Below are 14,123 nucleotides of genomic sequence, written 5' to 3' on the forward strand. Positions count from 1 at the left end.
CTTCTAGGCTCCTGTACTCACATCTCTTTAACTTTTTTTCTCTGAATAGTCAGCACGTTCACTCAGCTCCCCACCTGCCCCCACCTTCAGGAGGTCTTGCATGTCCTGTTTTCTACTTATGGAGACCATGCCTTTGTTTTCCAAGGAAATACCTAGTCAGTTTGGAATCTGTCATTCATATCTATGTCAATCTCTGAATGGCCAACCTTTTAATCTTTTCAGATTAAAATTGCTCAAAGAAGCAATTCTGGAGGTGCCTGGCTGGCTCAGTGGGTTAAGTGACTGACTCTTGATTTCAGCTCAGGTCATGATCTCAGGGTTGTGAGATCGAGCCCTGCGGAGTCTGCTTAAGATTCTCTCTCTCCCTCTCCCTCTGCCCCTCCCCTCCCTCTCTCTTATAAAAAAAAGCAATTCTGTATGGATCCTATGCTCTATTACAGACTAGAAGGGGAAGCATCATAGAAAAGGGGAGATTAGTTCTGAAGAGGTCCCTGAGTTATAGCATACATATTTTAGATCTTATTTCCTTGTCCATTCCTCTTTCTGGGAATGAATTTACAATGTAGAGCTTTTAATTTTAAAGATTTAAAATTTAAAAAGGGACAACGAATTCATGATTTTAGCCAAAAGCTGTTACAAAATACAATATAGTCTTTAAAGTAAGGAATAAACCACAGAATAAAGCCTTGAATTGTGGGCACAGAACTTTGTAACAAAATTCTCAGATTTATTTGAAATATGTACTCACCTAATCAAAATGTCACAAGGAATAACTCACTAAGGTTGAGCTCCATATTTGGAAAAGGGACTATATTAAGTTCCCTCTGGTTTCCCTTGGGTGTCCAGCATGGCACTTCAGAAATTTGTTGAAATGAAGTTTTATTAATATTCTTGAGGCAGTTAATACAAATAAGAGGCCTCTTCAAGTCACAGACTTTTACACAAAATAGTAATATACTCTGAGGAAGTAACTCAGACTTGATGAAATTTGCTCCCGAAAGAAGTGATTTCTACCAACTAGTTTGGTGACATAGTTCAAGTTACCTCTGTTTCCACATCTGTAAAATAGGAGTGCCTTGAAGTGTTGTTGAGGTTAAATGAGATAACATATAAAAGGTGTCTGGCCCACAGTGAGCACCCAATATAGGTAAGTTTCCTTTTTTCTTCTTTCATATTGTATCTTAAATAGTCCCAATGCATGTGTGACATGGTTGCAGACACATCAACAAAACAGAACAGAGTGAAAGATAGTCCCTTTAATCAGGCACTCCAAATATAGCTACTTACTGTACTAAAATTACCCTACAACCCCTTTTTGTTAAGATTTATGCTCATTTTATTATGCTATATCCTGTTAGTTAAAGACCCTTGGAGAGGGCGCCTGGGTGGCTCAGTTGGTTAAGCGACTGCCTTCAGCTCAGGTCATGATCCTGGAGTCCCGGGATCGAGTCCCGCATCGGGCTCCCTGCTCGGCGGGGAGTCTGCTTCTCCCTCTGACCCTCCCCCCTCTCATGTGCTCTCTCTCATTCTCTCTCAAATAAATAAATAAAATCTTAAAAAAAAAAAAAAAAGACCCTTGGAGAAGTTTATGGTCCAATCTTAATATTAGAAATAGATACATTAGAAATAGATACAAGCAACTAGTTTGTGTTTTTCATGAACTACGAATTGTGTACTTGATCACATTTCTCTCTGTGCACTAGTAGAAAGCTTAGAATCAAATTTGTTGCTTAAGTTTGGCGTATAGTATAAGTATACAGAAAGTATACAGAAATTCATGGTATATATTCTTGCATTAACTTCTTTCCTATTTTATATCTCTATCAATTTTTTTCTCTTGCAACATATTTTTACCTACATTTAATTAATGTGATCTTAGTACATTATATATTTCTTTATAAGCTGTCTTAAATCCTGGAAAGAGAATAGGAGACACAGAAAAAAATGTATATATATTTATAGGTATATAGATATATCTCCAGGGGCGCCTGGGTGGCTCAGTCGTTAAGTGTCTGCCTTCAGCTCAGGTCATGATCCCAGGGTCCTGGGATCGAGCCCCACATTGGGCTCCCTGCTCTGCGGGAAGCCTGCTTCTCCCTCTCCCACTCCCCCTGCTTGTGTTGCCTCTCTCGCTGTGTCTCTCTCTGTCAAAAAAATAAATCTTTTTTTTTTTTAAAAAAAAGATATATCTCCAAAGCCTTATCAGTCGCTACAAACAGCTTCATTCTCCTCTAGTTTGGGCACACCCTTGTTCCAGTAGTTTACAACCTATTTAAGTTTCACTATTAATAGAACAAACTACATAAAATAATGTAGAAAAGGGAGAAAGAAACTTTCAACAACTGAAAAATATGAGCATATATTAATTTAGTAAAAAAAGGTAGGTGAGTATTATTCATTGTATATATTGTACAGAAAAGCTATCAAGGAAGCTGGATAAATTTTAATCAATATAGAATTTTTGTATTCTATTAAAATTTACACACATAAAAACAGACTTCAAAACTGTTCATTTCCTGTTTAATATTTGAGTAATAACTCAAATATGGTTATGACTTATCAACAGAAACATAATTCTGAGCTACGGCTTGCTCTTTTTTTTTTTTAAAAGATTTTATTTATTTATTTCACAGAGAGAGACACAGCAAGAGAGGGAACACAAGCAGGGGGAGTGGGAGAGGGAGAAGCAGGCTTCCTGCCAAGCAGGGAGCTCGATGTGGGGCTCGATCCCAGGACCCTGGGACCATGACCTGAGCCGAAGGCAGACGCTTAACGACTGAGCCACCCAGGCCCCCTACAGCGTGCTCTTGATAAAATGTTATGTTTTATTGGGATTTATGAATTCATTATTCTCTCAGGTGATTTAATTATATAGTCCTGTCTGTTTTGCATACTAGATTTCAATAAGCAGTACTTCCAGCATCACAGGTGTTCAAAACAAAGCATAAAAGCTGTGGTTGAATTACATAAATAATAACTTCTTGAAGTACAAAAGCCACATATATGATACCTATCTCCTACTTGGAATAAAATAGTCAACACTCCTTTCTAAATGTGCAAAGTAAAATTTCTTCTTAAAAATTGTCTCCAGGGGCGCCTCGGTTAAGTGCCTGACTTGGATTCAGGTCATGATTCCAGGATCCTGGGATCGAGCCCCACATCCGGCTCCCTGCTCCACGGGAAGCCTGCTTCTCCCTCTCCCACTCCCTCTGCTTGTGTTCCCTCTTTCGCTGTGTCTCTCTCTGTCAAATAAATAAAATCTTGTAAAAAAATTGTCTACAGAATTGAATAGCATAGGGCTCTGACTTCCTTTTAAAGTACTGGAATACCAGACACATTTCTATGTCTTCTTCTAGAGAAGTATTATTGTCACACATATTTAATTTCCTTCTGTGAATAAAACAATGCACTGGAACCCCACCCTTTTTAAGATTTTATTTATTTATTTTAGAGAGAGAGAATGAGAGAGAGCATGAAAGGGGGGAGGGTCAGAGGGAGAAGCAGACTCCTTGTTGAGCAGGGAGCCTGATGCAGGACTCGATGTGGGACTCGATGTGGGACTCGATGCGGGACTCGATCCCGGGACTCCAGGATCATGACCTGAGCCAAAGGCAGTCGCTTAACCAGCTGAGCCACCCAGGCGCCTGCACTGGAACACTTATAGGGGAAAGGTGGAGTGAACCATGAGATACATAATCTGAACACCCTCCTGTAATGGAGGAGAATGAGGGGGAATAAGATGAGATTAATTTCCCAAGGCTACACTCTAGCATCGGCAACATTACCCACAGATTTTATGAGAGAGATTCCTATTGAAATCTTGGTCAGAGATGATAATGGTTGCAGCAGGTTGGAGGACAATGTGAGGCACAGTCCCTCCATGTAGAATTTTATCCTCTCATAGACCCACTAGCCCCCCATTTCTGGCATCCTCACCCCATGGAGAATACTGTGGTCCTTGGGTTGAAATGTTATGGGCCCATAACAAGGATAACATTAGTAGTATCTTATTTTTCAGAAAACAATCAAAAATTTCATGTAAAATCATTGAATTTTTGAGGTGAATGGTGACTTAGACAGCTAGTCTAGAGGTTCCCAATCTTGGTTCTCAATCTTGGCTACATAGTGGAATCAACTGAGGAGCCTCAGAAAGCACTAATGCTGCTGTGCCCCCACAGATTCTGGTTTGATTGGTTCCACGTGTGATCTGGGCATTAGGATTTGAAAAAATATCCCCAGATGATCCTAATGGACTGGGGTGGAGGGGTAGCAAGAACCTCTGATGTAGTCTGACAACTCCCCAGCTCTCCGGGTTCATACTGTAGATAAAGTGAGACGCTGAGAGTCGGAGACTTGCTCATCACCAGCTGGTTATGATGGTTAGTTTACAATTTCAATTTAGCCCTGTGTTCCTGGCTAAGAAGCAGATCCAGTGAGAGAAGGTGAGATGTTCACCAGCAGCACTCCTTGGGGCTACCAGGACACTGGGAAGCATCTTGTCCTTGGCGCTCCTGGAATGACACACACGACAAGCTTCCATTTTTGGATCAAGACATCTCTATGAGGTTGGCATGAATTACCCTCATTTTATAGATGATGAAATTGGTGCTCAGATAAATGTTCATAAGGCCACATAGTTATATTAGATTTTATGAGAGCTTTTGAATAAAATCCTATTATAATTACCTCTAGCGTACATTCAAATTATTTTGTTTTATTATTAGAAACCATATCCCTGTCTCAGTACTTAAAATTTAATTGGTTCCCAGCCTTACTCATGAATTAAATGAAAAAAAATTCTTAAAAAGAGAAATGAATTATTGTATGAAGGGATAAACCTTTACCCTCATGATCACGTATGGTTAACAAGCCTGGGTTTTTTTTTTTAATGCCAATAATTTATTTGTAATGACATCCGTGTAAGAGGATTTTTCTTACAGTAAAATCTCATAGGAAACATAAAATCTAATGGGAAATATTGGATTAGCATGAGTAAAATGCATGAGATCATGTGTAAAAGGATCATACATAAATAACTGCATTTGTAAATCCTGTTCTGAGAGTGGGAGGTAATTATGGTTTCATTGGGAAGGCTTGTCTGAGTCAGCATTGACCTATCAGCCCATTGGCATTTGGAATCCTTTTGGCAGAATGCCCCTCTCACCACCGGATCTGTGGCCAGGGCCCCACACTGAAGCAGGGAGGGTTACAACAGAACAATGCCTTTGGTTGATGGGAGGCAGTGAGTACATTAAAAAGGGCCACCGTTGACTGTGTAATTCACAGTGACTCACATTCTGACCTCAGAGGAGACAGTCACATATTTCACACTGTTGCTTCTAACATCTTTTAAAATCATAAACCTAATGATTATTGAAAATGTGCCACTTGGGGCAGGCAACCACTTTCTCAGCTTTCCAGTCTCCTTCCAGTTGCTGGCCAAACCCCAAAACTAGTGGGCTTGCTCCTCTTTCAGCCCCTTCAGAAGCCCCTGGCTGATGGAAAGTCCCTGTGCCTACTGTGTAGGGTAACTGTAATAGGTCATAGTGTTGGAGATTTGGCAAACTACCCATAAAACCTGCTACCCCCATCCTTTGTCTTTCTATAGTAAAGGTGAGAGTAAAAGGGCATAGGAATTGTCTCTTTCACTGATATAATTGGTTTCCATAATATAACAAAATGTATTTATACATAGATATATGGATATGTAGATAGATAAACAATAGTCCTCTCTCTCAATCTCTGTGTGTGTGTCCCTCTCTCTCAGCAAAGAAAAAAGATTGAAAGTAAATACATTAAGCTGATAAGCACTTTTTTGTCTCTGGGCAGCAAATGACTTTTTCCCACTTCTTTGTTACTGTGCTTTCTAAATATTCTGTCATGGGCTATTTTATTTATATTTTCAAAAATAAAACATAAAATATTTTCCTGTTAAGTATAAACCATCTTATCCCTTTGGTCTGTGGCAGATAGTCTAATTAGCTAAAGCACGAATTTACCTTAAAATCAAGAAGATGAGTTACTTAAACCCTATTTCTTCACAGATAAAATGAAGGAGCGTGTTAACTAAGAAAGTATATTTTGAGAAAACTGAGAAGCGTAAAAAGATATTTCTGGCTATAAAGAGGCAACATGAGGGATCCCGGTGATGATGGAAATGTTCTGCCTTGACTGTATCTATGTCAGTATCCCAGTTGTGATATTGAACTATAGTTTTGCAAGATTGTATCATTGGGAAAAATTGAGTAAAGGATATATAGGATCTGTCTAACATCCTAGAACTGCATGTGAATCTACAATTATCTCAAAATAAAAAGTTTAATTTAAAAAAGTCCCTAAAAGGCACTGCTCAGCTATTTCTTAGATGTGTTAAAGGCAGAAAGGCCTCATCATTTTATCCATCTCAGAGTCATTCTGGAGTATATATTTAATATTCTCTCCTCATGATTTTCATGATAAAATTTTTTGTTTCATTGTTTCTTAATACTTTAGGACACAGAAATACATTTTCAAAATAACTGTGAACGACTGGAAAAGTATTCTGTCAAATGAGAACATGAATTGTTGAGAGCCAGTTCTCCCTGGCTCTTTTGCGTTTCTGCATGTCTTGTGAGCGAGGCACTGACTGCTCTTTGTTCTGGATGATCTCTTCAAGGAAGTTTGTTTAGTGAACAGCCTTGGAAGATAGAGTGTCTCTTATTGCCCATTTAAAAATATGTAGATTCCTTAAGCTCAGAGTTCCTCTCAGTACACAGCCCACTGTGTGAACAGGTGTCATCTGGACCTCTTGGTGTCACTCTCTAGGACTTAGGGCTCAGGGAACTACTACAAAAATGCTGATACTCAGGCTGCTTCAGTTGCTCTAGGTAATAAATTGTCCTTTGCATCTGACCCAAGTGTTTCATGTCTTCTACCAGCATCTATGAAATTGTACCAGGCTAACTTGTTAGATTGCAAGTAGGGTAAAATCGTAGACCCTTACGAGTTCTTGACGGTCTTGGTGATGAGGCTGGGATACTGAGAGATGTGACTTTCTGGATGGGGGCCTTGTAAGCTAGTTAATGGGATCTGAAGAAAGCCCATGAGAATTGGCAGGAAGCATGCTGATGCAATTTTATGGTCAACAAGGTAACAAATGGTCTTCTGCTTTATTTCCTGATAATGAGGGGAAATTGGGAAGGGGGTTACAGATAAGAGACAGGTTCAAAGATAGTTGCCCAAATGGCAGCTCCCTGTTTGTTGCTAACTATCCTCCAAATGGAGGATTTCCTTGCCTGTCTGGTGGTGAGCCTCAGGTCCACCTCATTGTACAAGATGAGAATGTGAGTTGTTGTTTTAGTAAGGGGGTAATGGTTGTCCCAGATTGAAGTGAGCCATGCTCAAGTCAAAGGATACAAACCCCACTATCCCAGAAAACAATGTGGCTGTGGCTGCGGAGTCAAGCGTTCCCAAGGCTGTGACAAATGGTACCAACCATGAGGGATCGCTACCTGGCAAAGAGCACTGTGAGGGCCAAAAACAATGAAGTCCATTGGATTGAGCAATGAGACACGGCCACATAGTTTGAAACTGCAAGGAAATGAAAAGCCTTGTTTAATGGACAGAGCCACTGTATTAGTCTGCTCAGGCTGGCATAACAAAAGGCCAAAGACTGGGTAGCTTCAACAACAGAAGTTTATTTCTCACAATCCTAGAGGCTGAGAAGTCCAAGATCAAAGTGAGCTCTTTTCTTTGCTTGTAGATGATTGCCTTTTCACTGTGTCTTTACATGGCCTGGGGAGAAAGAAAGAGAACTCTGGTCTCTCTTCCTCATCTTATCAGGACACTAATCCCATCATGGGGGCTCCTCCCTCATGACCTTATCTAAACCCAAATATCTCCCAAAGGCCCCATCTCCAAATATCTTCACACTGGGAGTTAGGGCTTTAACATGTGAATTTGGGGGAGACACAAACATTCGGTCTATAATAGCCACTCTCTACCTTCATGTCCCCTGATTTCTTCCTCCTCCTCTGCCTCCTTTTCAATCACTTTAAGGAGAAAAACAACTAGAGGTGGTGCTTGTATATACATATAATGGAATATCACTCAGCCATAAAAAAGAATGAGATCTTGCCATTCACAACAACATGGATGGACCTATAGGATATTATGTTAAGTAAAATAATTATGCTAAGTAAAAGACAGAGAAAGACAGATACCATATGATTTCACTTATATGTGGAATCTAAAAAACAAAACAAATGAACAAACAAAAATACAGAAACAGACTCATAAATACAGAGAACAAACTGGTGGTTGTCAGAGGGCAGGTGGGGGAGATGGGCAAAATAGATGAAGGGGATTAAGAGGTACAAACCTCCAGCTATAAAAGAAATAAGTCACAGATGTGATAAGTACAGCATAGGGAATATAGTCAATAATACTGTAATAACATTGTATGGTGACAGATGGTAGCTATACTTACTGTAATGAGCACTGAGTAATGTATAGAATTGTGGAATCACTATGTCGTACACCTGAAACTAATATAACATTGTGTGTGCACTATATTTTAATAAAATAACAAGAAGAGGCCATACACTGCAGCCCAAGGATACTAGGGATTTGGGGAAAGGGAGGAACTTGAAATGCCATGGCTTTGCTGGATATGGGTGTCCAAGTTAATATCCTATCTGGTCCTGAGGGAGGAAGGGGCTCCCAATTCAACTGATGGAATTTGGACAGTGGGGAAGGGAAACTAAAGGGGTCTTGGGCCAGGGTCCTTTGGGCCGATTCAGTGGACTGCCACTGTGGATCCACTGCCCAGTGTATCAGTGTTATTGATGTTTTACATATTGTATTGTAAATGGCCGTAAAGTCCAAAGAGGATTCTCCTGAAAGAAAAGAGCCACATTTAGAGCCACATATATGTTGCTGCTCAATCCACCTCTCTGGTCCTCCTGGGTGGTCCAACAGAACCAGTATAAAGTTCCAGGAGAGAACAGTCTTTTTTTTTTTTTTCTAAAGATTTTATTTATTTATTTGAAAGAGAGAGAGCATGAGAAGCGGAGGGTCAGAGGGAGAAGCAAGCTCCCCCTGAGCAGGGAGCCTGATGCGGGACTTGATCCTGGGCCTCCAGGATCATGACCCGAGCCAAAGGCAGTTCCTTAACCAACTGAGCCAGCCAGGTGGCCCCAGGAGAGAACAGTCTTGATTAAAAAATTTAAAGGCAACAGTGATTCTAAGAGATGCACTATCTCAATATAATAGTCCTGCCAGGAAGAAAAGCTAACAGGAGCTGGAGACCTCCAGTAGATTGTCGCCAACTAGATTCTGTTGTTGATCCCATAGCCCCAGCTGTTCCAGACATTGTGACTGTCACCGAATCCCTGGCATGGGCCGATGGCACTTGGCATGCCTTCTTGGACGTTGCTAAGGCCCTCTTTGCCGTATCACTGGCACCTAAGAATCAAGAAGAGTTCCCACACATATTGCAAGGCCTCCAATATGCATCTGGAGTATTCCTTCAGGAGTCCCTAAATTTTCTGCCACTTGCCCCTGGTGGGTGGGTCAGAATTTAGTGCAAATGCCTCCACCTCTGTGTCCGAAGTTTTCATTACAGGGCTGATGTCCTGTTGGTTGGCAAGTAAGAAGCATCAGTCTCAATGGTTTTGACTGTGATGTTATTATATTTCTGGCGAGAGGGTGAAGCTGATAAGCCCTGACAAAATTCAAGAGCTAGCTCACCAAGTAAAGTGTCTTAAGACTATGTGGGCAGATTTACAATGCTCAGCCACCCCAGTAGTTAGGGGAAAACTGCTGTGTCTTCAGCCCTATCACCACCACCATTGAAAGATGCCCAGATCCTTCATGGACTCTGTGAGTACTAGAGAAAGTGTGTGCCTCACTGGGTATTCAACTTGCTCCTTTATATCAGGATACTTTGGGGCCCCAACAAACAGCCTGCATTAGAAGCTGTCCACGCAAGCTGTGACACACTCTCTACCTTTGGGGTATAAAAGCCCCTGTTACTGGTTATTTGGCTGGTGGCAACCTCTGGCAATAGGAGGCAGCTTCCCTCCAGTTAGCTGGTAGGGTTTTGGACTTGTCATCTGCATGACATGGTGACCACGTACACCCATTTTGAGAAGACTCTTAGCTTGCTACTGGGCTCTTGATGAAACTGAATGCCTGGCCCATGGAGGCCTCGTGACTCTCCATCCGATATTCTTATTTTTGGTTGGATCAACGTTGACTCAATATCTAACAAGGTGGGAAGGGCCCAATGAGCCTCACTTGCCAAGTGGAAATGGTACACACAAAGACACAGTTGGCCTGGCTCCCATGGCATGTTGGCTTTACATGAAAAAATGGCAGCTGTTTCTTTGGGGGAAGCATCATCCTCATGCTACCACCTGAAGCAAGCTGCTGGCTCGGTGGGGCCCTTGACTCCTAGTGCTTCCTCTAAGTGCCTGGGCCTGGTTCACTGGTGGTTTAGCCAAGCCAGGACCTGATAGCGTCCCCTGGGTTGCCGTGTCTATGCTACTTTAGCATCAGCTGTACAGGAACAGAAGCAGATGTGGTTGTTCTACTCTGAGGGCAGAAATCAAGGGCATTTTCATAACTTGGGTCAGTATTCCTCTTGATGAAACTAGTTACATTTTTACTGACTCTTGGGCTGCTGTCAATGGCTGGATGCCACTTTAAAAACTACAGACTGTCGGATTAAAGACACCTGTCTTTGGGGCTGTGGGCTGTGGAAACGAATTACAGCTGTTGATTGAACCGTCTGGGTCCTTCACATAGATGCCAACACTAAGGGCCCATTCTCTGATGAAACTAGCTGGGATCAAGCTGCCGGCTGAGGCTGCCTGGATCCCTCATCATATTGGCCATGGCAGCACATCTGCCCTGTGGTACAAAGCAGAGGATTCTGTTTCTGATGCAGAGGCCACCATCACATGCCAGGCCTGGGATTCTGCCATAAGTTGACCCATTGACCTTGTGTGTGGTGAGGAAGGTCATATTGCATTACTTCTGTCAACTCTTGGCAGATTGAATAAGCTGAACCTTTGATCCTTCTAGGGGCAGTTGGTGAGGCCTCAGCATTATTGACACTTTTTAAGGTAATAGTATTGCTCTTGTAGTCTGAACAGCTGAGTCTGCTCACCCCACTGTGGCCCTTGGAATTTATCTGTGGCAACTTTTTGGCTTTGTGGATGAGTAAAGTCTCATGACAGTGTACCTTCTATCACAAAAACTGTTCAATAGAGGCTGATAGTCAAGATATTCAATGGACCTTCCATGCTCCCTACAACACACAGGCATCTCATATTGTTGACCAGTGGAATGGCTTCTTCAACACTCAACTCAAAAAAAGATTTCTGACTCAACCTACCTCACATCATCCAGGTTCCTACACCTGTCTAAGGCAGTTTGCTAACTGAACTGGCTTCCCCAGAGAGTGATCTTCTTCCATTGGCTGCTTCCTAGGTAAAATGATAAAAGTGGCATGGAGATCTTTTTTGAAAACTCAGGATTCTGCCCTGACCATTCTTGGGTATGGTGCATCTTTCTTTCCCCTAAGAGAAACCCTAGGTTGGCCTGGTTTGTACACTATCTGGGTGATAGCCTGTCCAAAATGGGGCCGTGGGAATTCAAACTAAATTCTTGTTCAGATACCTGGGTTCTCTTATTGGATGGACATGTCCTAGTACATCAGGATAATGACCACTTGGTTGAGTACACTGCTCACTGAATCTCCCTATGGTAGCTCACATGGGCCAAAGTGGAGGATATAGTGGATCTCTGTAAGATTTATAAAAATGCACTTGTTCCTCTTGCACCTAACCTTTCTAGGCAAAAGGTCTGAATGCATATAGAAGATGATTAGAACAAGGTATAACTACTGGAATGGACACACTGATTTTGTGGTGGTAGAAACTTGGAAGGGAATACTTCAGACCTTGGAAAGTAAAAATATGAAGGAGGGAAGGACACTAATTGTCTTTATCTTTCAGAATCACCCAGAAGCTTCCCCACAAAAGAAAGTGCCCTAACACATTAAGTGCCTTCCTTTTAACTCACTGCTGGGTCTGCCAACCCCTGCCAGACAACTCTGATCAGGATTTGATCTCTATTCCCTTTAACCCTACCAAAAAGTCTAAGAGAAACAGCAGGGGGGAAGTTTTTAGTTTGTTCAACAGTGCCTAACACAGAGCAAGCATTAGAAAAATGTTTGTAGAAATGAATTGAAATAGAGGAGAGGGAAGATGGTGGAGGAGTTGGGGACTCTAGTTTGATCTGGTCCCTGGAATTCAGCTGGATAGCTATCAAATCATTCTGAACTCCTGTGAACTCAACCAGAGATCTAAGAAACGAATTGCTGCAATTCGACAAATAGAAAAGTGACCACTTTCTGCAAGGTAGGAGGTGCAGAGAAGTGAATCCAAGGCAATATTTGGGAGGATAGACCGAGGGGGGAGGGAGCCTCTGTCAACCGGCTACTGGCAAGTGATAGGTGAAGCAGGGTGGAATCCTCAGTAGGACAGTGTGGTCTCAGGATCCCTGGGGTCACAGGAAGACCTGGGGTGCCTGAGTGTGGCAGAGTTCCCAGGCATCGGAGTGGGGAAGCCGGCTTCAATCACAGAGAGCGCAGGAGTGGGTTCTCAGCTCGGTTTGCCATAAACCGCAAACCATAGCACCGGTGACCACTCTCTAAGCAGGGGCCCAACAAGTTGAAGAACCTCGGGGAGACCCCCCCCCACCCCCGGGAGGAGCAGTGTGGCTGCATGCCACAGGAGTCTGCAGGGTTTGGAGACACAAAGCAGGCCACATACATGAGATAGAAATGCTCCCTCACAGGCCAGGTGAGCACGCAGTGCAGCAGAAACCAGGAAGACAGGAGTGACTGACTGAGTTTCTGTGAGGGCACACTGAGGAGTGGGGCCCCAAGCTTTCAGCTCTGAGGCTGGAGATTGGAATGCCGCCATTTTCATTCTCGTCCTCTAAAGCTGTGTGGAATGCCTTGAGGAAACAAAAGCCACAGAGAGCACATGGGAGCCACTTGCTTAGCCTGGCCCCTGGCAAGGGCGGTGCAATTCTGCACGGGGCAAAGACACTTGAGAATCAACAACAGGCCCCTCCCCCAGAAGATCAGCAAGAACATCCAGCCAAGACCAAGTTTATGGATCATAGAGAACTGCAAAACTAAAGTAGTATATAGAATTTGTGGTTTTCTTCTCTGGATTCTTTTTTTTTTTTTTTTTAAAGATTTTATTTATTTATTTGAGAGAGAGAGAATGAGAGAGAGCAAGCACATGAGAGGGGGGAGGGTCAGAGGGAGAAGCAGACTCCCCGCCGAGCAGGGAGCCTGATGCGGGACTCGATCCAGGGACTCCAGGATCATGACCTGAGCCGAAGGCAGTCGCTTAACCAACTGAGCCACCCAGGCGCCCTCTTCTCTGGATTCTTTAGTCTATCCATTTTTTCCCCACATTTGTATATTTATTTATTTATTTATTTTTGATGTAGTGTTCCATGATTCATTGTTTGTGTATAACACCCAGTGCTCCATGCAGAACGTGCCCTCTTTAATACCCATCACCAGGCTAACCCATCCCCCACCCCCCTCCCCTCTAGAACCCTTAGTTTGTTTCTCAGAGTCCATAGTCTCTCATGGTTCGTCTCCCCCTCCGATTTCCCCCCCTTCATTCTTCCCCTCCTGCTATCTTCTTCTTTTTTTTTTTTTAACATATATTGTATTCTTTGTTTTAGAGGTACAGATCTGTGATTCATTAGTTTTACACAATTCACAGCGCTCACCATAGCACGTACCTTCCCCAATGTCTATCATCAGCCACCCCATCCCTCCCACCCCTAGTCTATCAATTTTAATATTTTTCTTTTTCCTTTTCAACTAATTTCTTATTTTATCAACTCTTTTTATCAGGTTTTTAAATTTTCATTTTACAATTACATTCTATCCTTTCATTGTATTTAATTTTATTTTTGTATATATACAAGTGTTTCTTTCTTTACAGTCTTGGGATGTAGTTTCTTCTAACAAACAGACCAAAGTACACCCAGAACCTAGGGTATTGCTATGTTCTGTTCACCTGTCTGATTATATTCTTTCTTTT

This window comes from Neomonachus schauinslandi, chromosome 2 (assembly GCF_002201575.2).
Source record: "Neomonachus schauinslandi chromosome 2, ASM220157v2, whole genome shotgun sequence".
NCBI lineage: Eukaryota > Metazoa > Chordata > Mammalia > Carnivora > Phocidae > Neomonachus > Neomonachus schauinslandi.